Below are 13,444 nucleotides of genomic sequence, written 5' to 3'. Positions count from 1 at the left end.
CCGCCAGATAATCAAATTGGCTTCATTTTTCGGCTCAACGCCTAAAATGAGCTGAGGAAAGGAATGGACGGCATGGATTAAACTTATACATCAAGGTGGGGCCTATATGAGTAGCCCACCCCAAAAGTGCAATATAAATATTATATTATTATTTTTGTTAGCTTGTTAGTACTCACCCATGTCAGTACACGCACTCCATGTTAGCCACCCCTGCCTCACGTCCAGCGTTCAGAGACGCTGGATGGCATGGATATACTCAGCATCATAGTGGGCCCCACATGTACGTGGCCCACATTTTAGTCAAGGTGGGTCCCACATGAACGTGGCCCACCTGATTTGGATCAATCTAATACTTGTGTCTTTTCCTTCATCTTGGCCGTCCAATGAACCCGTTGCAAGGTGGGCCTCACGATCGGACGGTCAAGATCGTTTTGCACCGTGGTGGCCACAAGACTTCATACAAAAAGAGATAGAGAGACAGAGAGAGAGAGAGAGATGGTGATAGAGGGACCCCGCCACTATGGGCCCCTCATGGATACATCACATACATTAAAATGGGTCCCACCAACAAGTGGGCCCTAAAACAAGAATTAACGGTGGATCACCCAACCTTAGGCCTCCTCCTTGCTCTCTTAGACTCCTATGCTCCTTAGCTTACCTTTTGATGGAGGTTGATGGGGTTTTGATGGTGGTAGATGATGATTGGAAGGTTGAGATAGAAGATGAGAAGTTGGGAAGAGTGGGCCACACTTAGAGTTGGGAGTGAGGAGCTTGGACGTATGGAGTTTGGATTGCTTGGGAGATTTGAGAAATGAGAGAGAGAAAGTGAGGTGATGGGAATGATAAGAGGTGATGGAGTGATGGGTTTGTTTGAAAATTTTGTAAAAGAGGTATGATTGTGGTTGAAATTTTGTAAAGGGGGATGGTGAGGGGAGAGAGAGAGTTGACTTATGGGAAAGGAGAGATGGGTTATTGTACTTAGGGGTATGGTTGTACTTAACATTGATTGATTGATTGATTGATGGGACATGTTGTAGAGATTTTCTCAAAATTCGTAACGCGCAGCGTTTCTTCGGAACGAACGCTGGCCTATATCTCCTGGCCTAGGCATCAGTTCGGTGCGCGAATCGCGGCGTTGGAACCGTGGAGACGGCGCGGTAGCTATGATACAAGTTCTGGTTCGAGCCAACTTCGGTATGCGGGACCCGGCTTAGGATCGTGCACAAACGTCGGATACGAGTCAAGGATTGTTGGAATTCGCCCAAAAGGACCGCGGAAGCCAACAGAACGGTACGGACTAAGATACGGGCCTTACACTCATTTTAGGGAATCATTATAAAAAAAAATGTGTCAGATAAAAAGCTCAGGTGAAACACACCATAGGAATCATTGGAGATTGAGTGTATACGGTTGAAGACTTTGTGTGAGTCATCAAAGTTTTAATTAAGCTGTTTTTTGCGTTTTCCCTTCATCCCGATTTACAAGACTCTTTTAATAAGTGCATAGCAAGTAAACTTCGGGGTCAACCTTAGGAAGCTTTCAATGGTAGATATTATTATCCCTTGTTTCATTTTTTAGCTCATGCCCTAAATTGAGTTTACAAAATGAATGAATCAACATGGATAAAAAAATAAAATATTGGGGCCATTGAACTTTGAACTAAGTTAGGATTTGTGCTGCGGAATCACACAGAGATGGATCTAAGATAACAATCCATCCAAGAGCACCAAGCAATCACAAGAAACACAAAGATTTAACATGGAAAACCCTTGCGGGAAAAAATCATAGCACAAAGCGATAGACAATTCCATTATAAAAAAACAGATTACAAAGATAGAAGACTTACTCAGTTTGAGTAATCCTCAAACCTCTCCTTTTATCTACCCTTTGAAACCCTAAAACCCTTTTAGAAACCCTAGAATACCTTAGAATTCACTTAGAATACTTTCTAGTCCCGTATCCACCCCTATTTATAGACTTAAAAACAATTGGAATCAGAATAGGAAACAAAATTCGCAGAATCTGCGTTTCCGCAAACGAATCTGCGTAAACCTTCGATGTCATCGAAGAGACATTAAAAAAGTCCAGCAACTAAACATGAATTTTACGGAAATTTTTGATTACTCGACTCGGCTTCGATGTCATCGACCATGTCTTCGATTTCATCGAACGCCCTTCGATGTCATTGAAAATTGACACCATTATATCCAACGACCAACAAAAGAAATTCCGAAAACATTCAATGGATTAAGCACTATTCAATGTCATCGAAGGTGACACCGAACAATCAGTCGATGGCATCAATAGACTATGTATCAAACTAAATTTAAGATATTTAATACAACAACCTGTACCAAAAGAGGGGTCACTATTGAATAGGAGTCCATCTTTGACGGCATACACCCCACCAATCAAATCTCCTCGCATCGCTTCACCATCAGGTGGGTGGTGAACCAAGGGCCTACTATGATGTATGGGACACCGATTGTGTCCTCCAGCTGGGAACAGATAAAAGGTTTAAGTGGACACAATGATGTATGGGTCTTATCCACACCGTTCATGCATTTTTCCCTATCATTTTAGGATTTAAACTAAAACAATAATAAGATCCAAGGCTCAAGTGGACCACACCATAGGAAGCAGCAGTGATAATTATTTTCACAGTTGAAATTTTTAATTTTTCCAGGGCCCACCGTGATGTATATTTGCCATCAAACCTATTCATAAAGTTACATAGACCTGGATGAGTAGAAAACACAAATATCATCTCCATCCAAAACTTCTATGGCTCCCAAGAAGTTTTCAACGGTGAGAGTTTAATCTCCACTGTGTAGTCCACTTGAGCCTTGGATCTATCCCATTTTTGGGCTTATATCCTAAAATGACATGAGAAAATATATGGATGGTGTGGATGAGACTCATAAATCACTGTGGCCAATCAAAGCTCCTGTCCATTCCCAGCTAGAGTCTGCAGGGTAGGACACAATCAGCGTTATGATGTATGCGTTTTATTCACATGCTTTATAGCTATTTGTCCGCTCATTTTAGAACATGAGCAATAAAAATAAAATAAAATTTGAAGCTCAAGTGGGCCAAACTATAGGAAAGCGAGGAGATAATGCAACCTGGTTGAAACCTTCCTAAGACCCACTGTAATGTTTATTTGCCATTGCCATCAGCCTATTGATGAGATCACACAAATCTGGACAAAAGAAAAACACCAGTGATGTATGTGTTTGGTTGGTGACCCAAACACCAGCAAGTTAGTCGGTGTCAAAGCTTTACATGCCCCATTCTGTTGTATATGTTTTATCCATGCTGTCCATCCATTTTTCTATGTCATTTTAGAGCATGAACTAAAAAATGAGCCAGATGCAAAATTAAAGTAAACCACACCACGTGAAATAAAAAACAACATGGAAAATGATTCTTAGCGTTGAAACCTTCTTAAGATAATTCAAACCTCCATCTTTATGTGGGTCCCACTCGACGGAAAAACATACCTGAAAACGGGCTTGAGCCATTCCTACACAGAAAATTGCATAATTTTTGCAAACACCCATATTGGGCCTTGCACCATTAATTACACACAAACACTTTCAACTGGCCCCACCTTGATAGTTTTTAAGCACATATATGGCTATCGGAAGGTCTGATCCTCTTGCCAATTGCTGGTCCCATGCGGTCCTAAATTAGGTATAAAAAAAAATGGACCGACCTATTTCTGGGAAACCTGAGAACTGAAAAATCTGTTTGGCACTGGTGTGGGCCCACCTCTGTGGGATCCGCCACTAAGTGCAAGGGGTCCATCTGACCTCCTATACCTCATAAGTGACCCGTGGATCGAGGCGGACTAAGAGATCACAGTGGGCCATCATGTGGACCCCAACCTGATCAATATGATAAAATCCACTCCATCCAGATGGTAGGCCTCAAAATTATAGAGCATGGGTACCAAAATCAAGTAGACCCCAAGATCTGATGGGCCACACGTAATGGAACAGTGGTGATTTGGCTCCCCACCATTCAATGGAATCACTAAAGGACGAAAAGAGATGAGAAGAGGAGAGAGAGAGAGGAAAAAAGGAGCAGCAATATATATATAGCATGCTCTCCTACGCACCTACGCACGTGTGCACCTTTCCACACATGTCATGAGTGTCGAATCCGAACGATCCATAAGATGCGGAATCCCATGAAACCTTAGGAGGTGAATTTTCACCCTAATCTAAGCTTATGGTGGGCCATAGTAATGAGAAATTCAAATCAAGGGAAGAAACTGTTTGAGTTTTTATGGCCCATCGAAGTTTTGGTTCAAAGTAAAAATTGGTAGGAGGGGGTTTCATGAGGTTCTGCTTCATGTGGACCGTTCAGATTTTCGAGAATCACCAGAATCACCAGATATGTAGTCCGTGCGAACTGGTTCGCCGGTGAGCGTTCCCCTATATATATATATGTGTGTGTGTGCGCGCGCGCGCGTTTGTCAATGCGAGTCGTTTTTACATCTACATGCAACAAAATGGATATCGATCTCTCTTACGACGTTAAATATAGACCGTATCTCGGCACGGTGGGGGCCATGCTGACTAGTCTGATGATAGGAACCATCCATTTTCTGCCAATCAATTTGTTTTAACTTAATAAGTTTAATCTCAAAGGATGATTTGGACAAAGGAAAAGAAAATTTTCAATTGTTTTCATACAACCATAGAAATCAAAGGATAGAAGTCTCACTGAAAAACAGTTTATTTATGCTGTTTAAAGATAAAAGGGACTATTCAAATAACAAGATCGATCATCTCGACATGTTGTCTCTTGTAGCTTGCAACAGACGTTCAATCCTACGTGGCCACACAAGTAAAACAAACTCCTCTCTCTGTACTCGTACTGATTGATGTTAATAGCAGTATTATTTCTGTCTGAAAAAGAAGAAAAAAACAGAAAAATAATATGAAGAAGACAATAACATAAACAAACATCTACTCTCCAATATCATACCATAAAAAGAAGAGAAGGATACCTTCGTTTACTACCCAAGAGAGAGAGACTGAAACAACTTCATTAAGCCAAAATTCATAAGCATTGCAAACCGACCTTCCACCATTACCATCAAACAACATCTCCCTATTGGCTTTCTCCCCAACTTGGCTCTAAGACCTCCAAAGAGCATTAATGCCAAGGTCACTGATATCACCACCCCTACCACCTTGTGTGTCTTCATAAATGCTGCCGTCAGCAGTGGAATCATCCCACCGATGAAGAAGGCGTGAGATGACACTGCCGCCGTTTGCATCGGGCTATTCATCTGGGCCACCTCTATATCATGGTAGACAGAGACGAACTCTCTTATGGAGATGTTAATTGCACCCGCAACTAGTCCAGTGAACACATAGAGGATCATGGCTGTTTCCTCCTTTTTCAAATCTCCAATTCCCACCATCAGCGATGCTGTGTACACCAGCCCTTCGTTGGCTCCTAGGACAGCAAATCGTAGCCTTTGCGCCCTCCCAGAGTTGTGGATGTTGGTGTTGGCTGCCTGCCTTTCGACATCGGATGATTGTACGGGGAGTGGCATGGTCACAAGGGTGAAAGGAGGAGGAGGAGCTGGTGCTGGGAGTAGAGATGGAGAAGCGGGTTTTTGTATTGGACATATGCTCCCTGGGAATGCATCTCAAATTTATATTTCAAGGAATGCATCTGATAGCGTGTCTTTAGAAACTACTAAGAAAATCCAGCTAGCTAAGAAAATCCAGGCAACAAAGTCAAAAGTGCCTGTTGATCGTGAAAAATAATCCAGTACTTCAGTTCAACACCACAAACTGCACTACATTCCTTTTAAAGTCCAGCGTATGTGCTAAATCCGAGCACGCAAAAGATTAGTATTACTGGTGAATAAGACCTTGCAATAAAATCAAGCCGATCCGATTAACAGCTGGCTATAACTGTATGTTGGTTCTAATTGTCAGCCTCGGCTTTTCATTGTTTTCATGGTTTGTCCTACTGATGAGTTGATGATTTCTACACAAATTGATCATCACGGTGGTCTCTTCCAATTTGAAGGAATGGATTTCACATTCAGCTAATAGATTAGAAATTATTCACTTTATATATATATTTCGGATCATGCTGATATTTGTTTTTTTCCTTCATCCACGTTTACATGACCTAATGAATAGGTTGGATGGTAAAAAAAAAATAATCGGGGGGGCCCTTAGAAAGGTTTCAACTGTGGGTGTCATTTTCACTGCCACTTCTTTTGGTGTGGTGCATTGGAGCTTTCTACCTGCTTTATTTTTAGAATAACATCTTAAAATAATATGATAAAAGCGATGAACAGCATGGATAAAACACTTACATCACGGTGAGCCCAACAGAGGGGGTAGGACGCAAACCGTTTGTTCATGGGTATATAAGGAGTTTGCTTTTCGTTATCCACGTTCAGAGATGATTTGTTTGATAAATTGCAGTGCACAATCATACGTTAAGGTCGAGTGTGTAACTTTCAACATTCCGTATATGCACAACATCCAACCCATTCAGTAGCAAGCTCCACCATTAGGATTAACCTATTCACAAAATTTCTATATAGATTTATCCAATAGATGACATTTGAATGTTGCTATTTCTCAATGGCTATATATAAATTATTTTCACAGTTTGGCACATTAATAAGTTGATGATTTCTACTCAAGGTGATTCTCATGGTGGTGTCAACTTATTTGAAGGAATGGATTTCACAAGCAATCAACGGATTAGAAGATATTCACTCTATTTATTGTGCACATATGGTTTTAATTATGTATGGATCATTATATGAATCGGCTCACATGACATATTGGCCTTGGGACCCATTGGTTGGCTTTTGGACACATTGGCTTTTAGAGTTTTAGACACATTGGCTTCGGTTAGGTAAGTTGCGTTGCACAATCATATGTTACGGTCCATGCAGTGTGTAACTTCCAACATTTCTTGTGTGCAACATCCAACCCATCTAGAAGGCTAGCCCCGTGATGGGAATCATTGTATTTACAAATCTTCTATATACAAACTCGTTGAATAGACCCATTTGAATGTTGCTATTTCTCAATGCAATACATTGTCTTCATGGTTTGGCCCATTGATTAGTTGATAATTTCTATACAAGGTGATCTTTACGGTGGTGTCAACCTACTTGAAAGGTTAGATTTTACATGTACTTTCACAGATGGAAAGTAACCCACTTATGGCATAGACGGTTTTGGATTTTACATGTACTTCACAGAATGGAAGTAACCGAATTCATGGCATAAACGGTTTTAACCATGTATGGATCACTCGATGACCACCACATTTTGGGCCATGGCCTCAGCACATTGGATTCCCATTAGATAAATTGTTTTTTATGATTATAAGTTACGGTCTATGTAGTGTGTAACTTCCAACCTAGCTTCTAAATCATACATCCGCTTGAAATTCAACGGAACAAATCTGAAGTACTAGAAAATCGTGACCTTACCATGAGCCACACACAGGAAAATAGAGAGATCAGGAAGAGAGCCATGTTGTGGGAGGCGTCGAAAGTTACTGAGAGTGGCATAGTTCCATGTGGCATCAACCTGCAGCTAGTCCAATGAACCTGTCGAGGCCGAGGGAATTGATACAAGACCTTAGTTCACAACATCCAACTCATCCATTAGGCTAGCCCCAGATCTTATATACAAATATATGGAATATATAACGTTTGAATGTTGTCATTTATCAATGGCACATTATTTTCTTGGTTTGGCCACTGATCAATGATGATTTCTGTGACAAACCCATTCCCTTCAATATGTTTTGAAAGATCACATTTGGGACATACCACATGAAACAGTGGGGATTGGTAGGGTAATATAAGTTTTATTATTATTATTATTATTATTATTAGTATTATTATTTTTTTTATCAGTATGATATTTGTTCCCACAATTTATTGAAGTGGTAATAACCCTATGAACGCTTTAGATGGCATACAGGCATCACGGTCAGATTCAAGAAGGTTTCAACAGTGGACAATTTTGTTGACGTTGTTTTGTTAGGATTTGATCTATTTATTCAAAGTTTTAAACTAACACCCCACGAGTCCGGATACTCTGTTATCAGGTCAACTGATATTTCCTGATCCCCAAATTCTCATTGGTCCAAGACACCACTCATTAAAAAAATAAAAAAATATATAAACCAGCTTCGTACGACAAACCATTATGGTAATAGGAATTCTCTGTTAACCTGATAACAGAGGCTCCCGACTCATTTATCACCCGACTCATTTATCACATACATATCTGTGGGACCCACGCAACCCTGGCGCAGGTATATGATTGTGCAGAGGCTATCTGCTATCCACGCATGGAGATATTCCTGTGCCCCCTGTTGTCGAAAGCTGTGTAGGGCCCACATAGATGCCCATGGAAGATCCACTCCGTTCATCAATTTTTCAAGAATATGATGAGACATGAGGCTAAAAATCATGCAGATCCAGGACTCATGTGGGTCATACCCCACGAACCAGCAGGGATTGAACTCCCACCATTGGAAACTTTATGGGGGCCGCAAAAGTTTTTTATCAGGATGATATTTGTGCCTATAATTTATCTGTGTGGTAAAAACCCTATGAACGATTTTGGATGGCAAATAAACATCATGGCCAACTCCAGTTCAACTGTCCACATATCCACTCCCACTGTCTCATTTGGTGTGGCCAACCTGAGTTTTGGATCTGCCTAGTATTTATATTCCTTTTCTATTGTGGTCTTAAAAAGCCAACAGAGTGGATTTGTCATAGGCATCTCTTTGGCCCCACATAGGTTACGACAACAGGGGCACATGATCATCTGTGGCCGTGGGCTTACCTTGATGTATCTAGTATGTATCTATTCCATCCATACATTTTTCCAGATCCTTTTAGAGTATTATGTCAAAAATTAAGTAGATTTAATTATCAGGTGGACCATACCATAAGAAACAGTGGTGATTGACCATCTTAACATTAAAAACTTCTTAAGGCACACCTTAACGTTTCTTTAATATTTATTTACAATCCAATTTGTTAATAAGGTCACATAAGTCCAGATGAAGAGAAAAAACAAATATCGGCTTGATCGAGAACTTGTGGCCTGTTAATGGTAAGTCACCACTTTTTGATCGAGAACTTGTGGCCTATTAATGGTAAGTCACCACTTTTCTGATGGTATCGTCCACCTAATAATTGGATCTGATTTATTCTTTTGAATAATGGGATCACTAATAAAGGACGAAGAGAGAGAAAGAATGGAAAAAAAAAAAAAACGCAAGAAAGACAAAAAAGGAATAGCAATAGCTACACGCTGCTTCTCAACATTGTGCAGCCCTGCACGCCGGTTGCAGCGTGTAGGGGCTGCGTACTCTCCTTTGGTTGCGCTTGTGAGACTACCTTATGGACCCACTTGATGTATATATTTCATATCCATGCCGTCCATCAAGGGTCCAAACCATCATACGGCGTGGATCCAAAACCAAATCCAAAGCTTAAATGGCCACACTGCATGAGACATTGGGGATTGAGGCCGTCATTTAAAAAACTCTTAGGTCCACCATGATTTCTGTGCTATATCCACCCATCCATCCTTCTTTCCAATCATTTTAGGCAGTGAGCCCACAAGCACAGCAGATCCAAATTCTAAGTGGGCCACGTCACAAAAAATAGGGACTCAGATTGCGCATTACACGCTGCTAGCTCGTGTACAACTCGACCCAGATTTTTTTTTTTAAGCCCAAAAATCCCGTCCAAAAATCCCTCGGGCTCTCTCTCTCTCTCTCTCTCTCTCTCTCTCTCTCTCTCTCCCTCCCTCCCTCCCTCCCTCCCTCCCTCCCTCTCTCTCTCTCTCTCTCTTGATTTCCTTACCTCCTCTCTCTCTCTCTTGATTTCCTTACCTCCTTCTCAGATTTCTCTCCTTTCTCTCTCGGATCTCTCTTTCCTTCCCTCTTGCATCTCTCTTTCCTTCCATCTTGGATTTCTCGCGCCTTCTCTCTGCTTTTCTCCGAGAAACGCCGCACCGAATCATCCTAGAGAAACTCCGCACCGAATCGTTTCTATCACTCTGCATCAACTTTCAAGAGGTAATATACAATGTTTTTGAAATTAGAAGATTTAAGATTTGTAAATTTTGAAATTTCGAAATCTAATTCAACATCCAAACACATAATCAGTGAAGTCCCACCATTTTTGCATGCCAAATGAAATGCATAAGCGTGTCTTAGAAGTTCTATGCAGTTCCGTCCTCACCCTACATGTGCAAACATGTAATGCAATTGAGATTGTTGGTCTGGTGGGCCACAATGTAGATGATTTGTGGCCAAAAGGTCATGGTGATTGGACAATTGCAACTGTCCATTTTGTTGTGAGTTTCACCTTTTATATGTGCACCATTGCTCCATCCGAACTGTCCCTTTTTAAGGCACCGGTCGCCTTGATTTTTGGATATGGCTCATCCCTATGGTGTACCTCGAGTTGGCTAGTCCTGCTCACAGCATGTTAATTCGCATGTATAAATTAACATATCTGCAAGCGCCTTCCCGAGCATCACGACATGCATGTATGATGTAGAGTGGGTCGCGGACAATTTCATGGCCAAGATGGATCAGAAAAGGCTCGACGACAGAAGTGATCCGGACCATCGGACCTTAGATCGGGCGTATCTCGCAATCCGGAATGAGTTAGCTGACGTAAAATATATGATTTTGGGGTAGAACGAGCTACTTTAGCCAACCAACCCGCTACGTCGGGTTGCGCCGCCCGGAATTGCGAAAAACCCCTTGATTGACGGTCGTTTCCCTGTTTTAATTTCGTTTTTACTATAAATAGTAAGTTTTAGTTTGATTATAACTCTTCATCCGTTGGGCTTTAGGAGTTGCGCCCAACGTGAAAAGAGCTTAGAATAATTAGGGGAACGGTTTGGTGAAGCCAAATAGGACACTTACTATTTTTGGCCGAAAACCTTGCGCACTAGTAGACATCACGACCGTCTATAAATAGTAAGTTTACTATTTATAGTAAGTCGCGGATTCTAGGAGTTTGAGTTGTAGTTTGATTATGATTTCTTTCCCATTGCTTGATACCCTTATTTAAAGGGTTGTGAACTCGATTTTATTCATTCATCAATCAATTTCGAATTTATTAGAATTTATTTCTATTTTCTGCTTTCTTTCCTCGTGGATTCGAGAAGTCTCTGTGAGGAGTCCAGAGAAGTTCCGTGGATTCGGAATAGTTATCCTCTTGAGGAAGACGGTGCTCGACCTCACGTCCTCCCCTGCGTCAATGTTTCATTGTAGAATCCCTCATTGTGGATTATCCATCTTTCGTTCATTGATAATGCTTGGCCTGCTTATTAGTTTGATGAGATGCTTGATCTAATTGTTTAAGAATCGAAATGTGATGCCTAAACATGGGATTAGAATTTTGTGCCATGTGTGTGAGATTTTTGGGGGTTCATTAGGTGGCCCACCGCATGTGTATGTACTATGGCCTAGAAATCAGGCTGGTCCATTCATATACAAGAATTGGTGGAAATTAACGAGGGATGGGTTGTCCATTTCTACTTTTGTGGGTTCTGGATTATCTATTTATGAAGAACAAACTTGTTTGACAGCATAAAATCAGATAGGGGGCACCAATATCTAAGGTAAATGGATGACTGAAAGGAATTGACCATGTTTAGCATTTGATGTACAAGCGTGGTCCATCTAACAACCGGACCAGCCTGATTTTTAGGTCACGGCATATACACTGTTTGGTTGATATCATGAATGACCTGAATCTCATTCATGCATGCCATATCCCAGCATGTTAGGAGTGCGTAGTTGGGCTCCTTCAAGAGATTGCACCATTTTCTATTGTTGGAAGTTGGAACATCTTCTATGATGTTTTTTCATAAGCTCATGAGGTATCATAAATGCAATCTTTGGATTTTCAGTTCAACGATCCAATCATTGATATTATAGGGCCCACTGTAGATACCATGTGCTGAAAATAGGCTGTTTCACTCCTTAATGGGGAACAAAAGGTGCACAATAGGGTAATACAGATATCTAGACATCCATTTGTTTTGAAAATAGGACCACCTGAGGTGTGAAACGGCTTCACTTTCAGGGATAAACTCTCCATCTGATTCAAGGGTATTCCCAACCTAAGTTTTGTCATGTCGGTGCCATGGAATGGTTATGTTTTACAATGAAGTAGTCTTGATTTATTGCAACTCCAACATGCATGTGGATGGCCCATGGTACAAAAATCACCCCAATTAGAGAATCCTAGCTATTCAATTAAACATGTTTTCTCTATGAATGTGGACTTCAACTCATTTTTTTTCACTGTCCATTTGTGGTCTGCACATTAGACAAGATTGCTTTTTCATTGTGGTTTCTGTACCATGGGTGATCCTTGGTAGTGCTCGCAGATGGACTGCCTACATTTGTTGAACCTTCAGTCAAGACCTTATCATCATGCAAGTTGGCATGATGGCATTGGAATCTTTTGGTGTACAACTATTATATTTGAGCATTTAAACAATTTGAACTTGGATGCGGATGGATCTATCTGTAGGTAGAAACTTCATTTCTGAAAATGCATATGAAGATGTCATTAGTCATATGAAGGATTTATCTGTTGAAGCTGGTGGGAAGAGCACATCCAATAAACCATGTCTAACACTTAAATTATTAGCATACAAGCTACAACTATGGCATATTGTCTCAATTTAACAAATTGTAACCCTTTTGGTTGTATCCAAACAGGTAACTTCACAACACAATGAAAGGAGCTATCATCCAGTGAAGGAATCTCACAAGGATAGGGAGTGGAAAATGGATCAAAAGAAGATCCCAACAATCAGCGACACTTATATTAGATCAATGGCCCCATTAGAACTCATGAACTTTAACGTTAGATGTATTTTGGAAATCGTATTTATATCTGGACTGAATCTTGTCAGTACAATGAAAGCTTTGCCCTTTCCTTTCTCCATTTGGAAATTGTATCTGTATTTGCAAAACCATGTGTCTTGGATCAAAGCAGTTTCATGATTATCTGTATTAACTTTAGATGGGTTGATCTATCAAGGAATGTACGAGCAAGAGCACCCTTTATATATATATATATATATATATATATATATATATATATATATAGCTACGGATATTAGCTGTAGCCCTATATCTGGCAACAGTAGCAATTGCTAACTTCGGTCTATAGCTACAGATATCATAGCTGTATGTACATTTCGCCACAGAATTTATGGCTATGGCACCTACTGCTACGGTTATACTACGAACTATAACTGTAGCCATAGGTACTTAGCTACGGCTTTATCCGCAGCACTTGTCCCTTTTTCTGGTAGTATATATGGAAAATCTGAACCTGTCAATTGGTGGGGAGCATTTTTTTTCTTCA

General features: G+C 40.6%; 1 long non-coding RNA gene across 1 annotated transcript; it reads left to right on the top strand.

Annotated features, from left to right (window-relative positions):
- Nucleotides 1-10,022: 10,022 nt before the first annotated feature.
- On the top strand, nt 10,023-13,086 carry LOC131234867 (uncharacterized). Its single transcript, XR_009165814.1, has 2 exons — nt 10,023-10,116; nt 12,790-13,086. It is a non-coding gene; the product is annotated as an uncharacterized LOC131234867 (long non-coding RNA).
- Nucleotides 13,087-13,444: the final 358 nt, after the last annotated feature.

The sequence above is a fragment of the Magnolia sinica genome, chromosome 19 (assembly GCF_029962835.1).
Source record: "Magnolia sinica isolate HGM2019 chromosome 19, MsV1, whole genome shotgun sequence".
Taxonomy (NCBI): Eukaryota; Viridiplantae; Streptophyta; class Magnoliopsida; order Magnoliales; family Magnoliaceae; genus Magnolia; species Magnolia sinica.
This window is presented reverse-complemented; position numbering and strand designations above follow the sequence as displayed.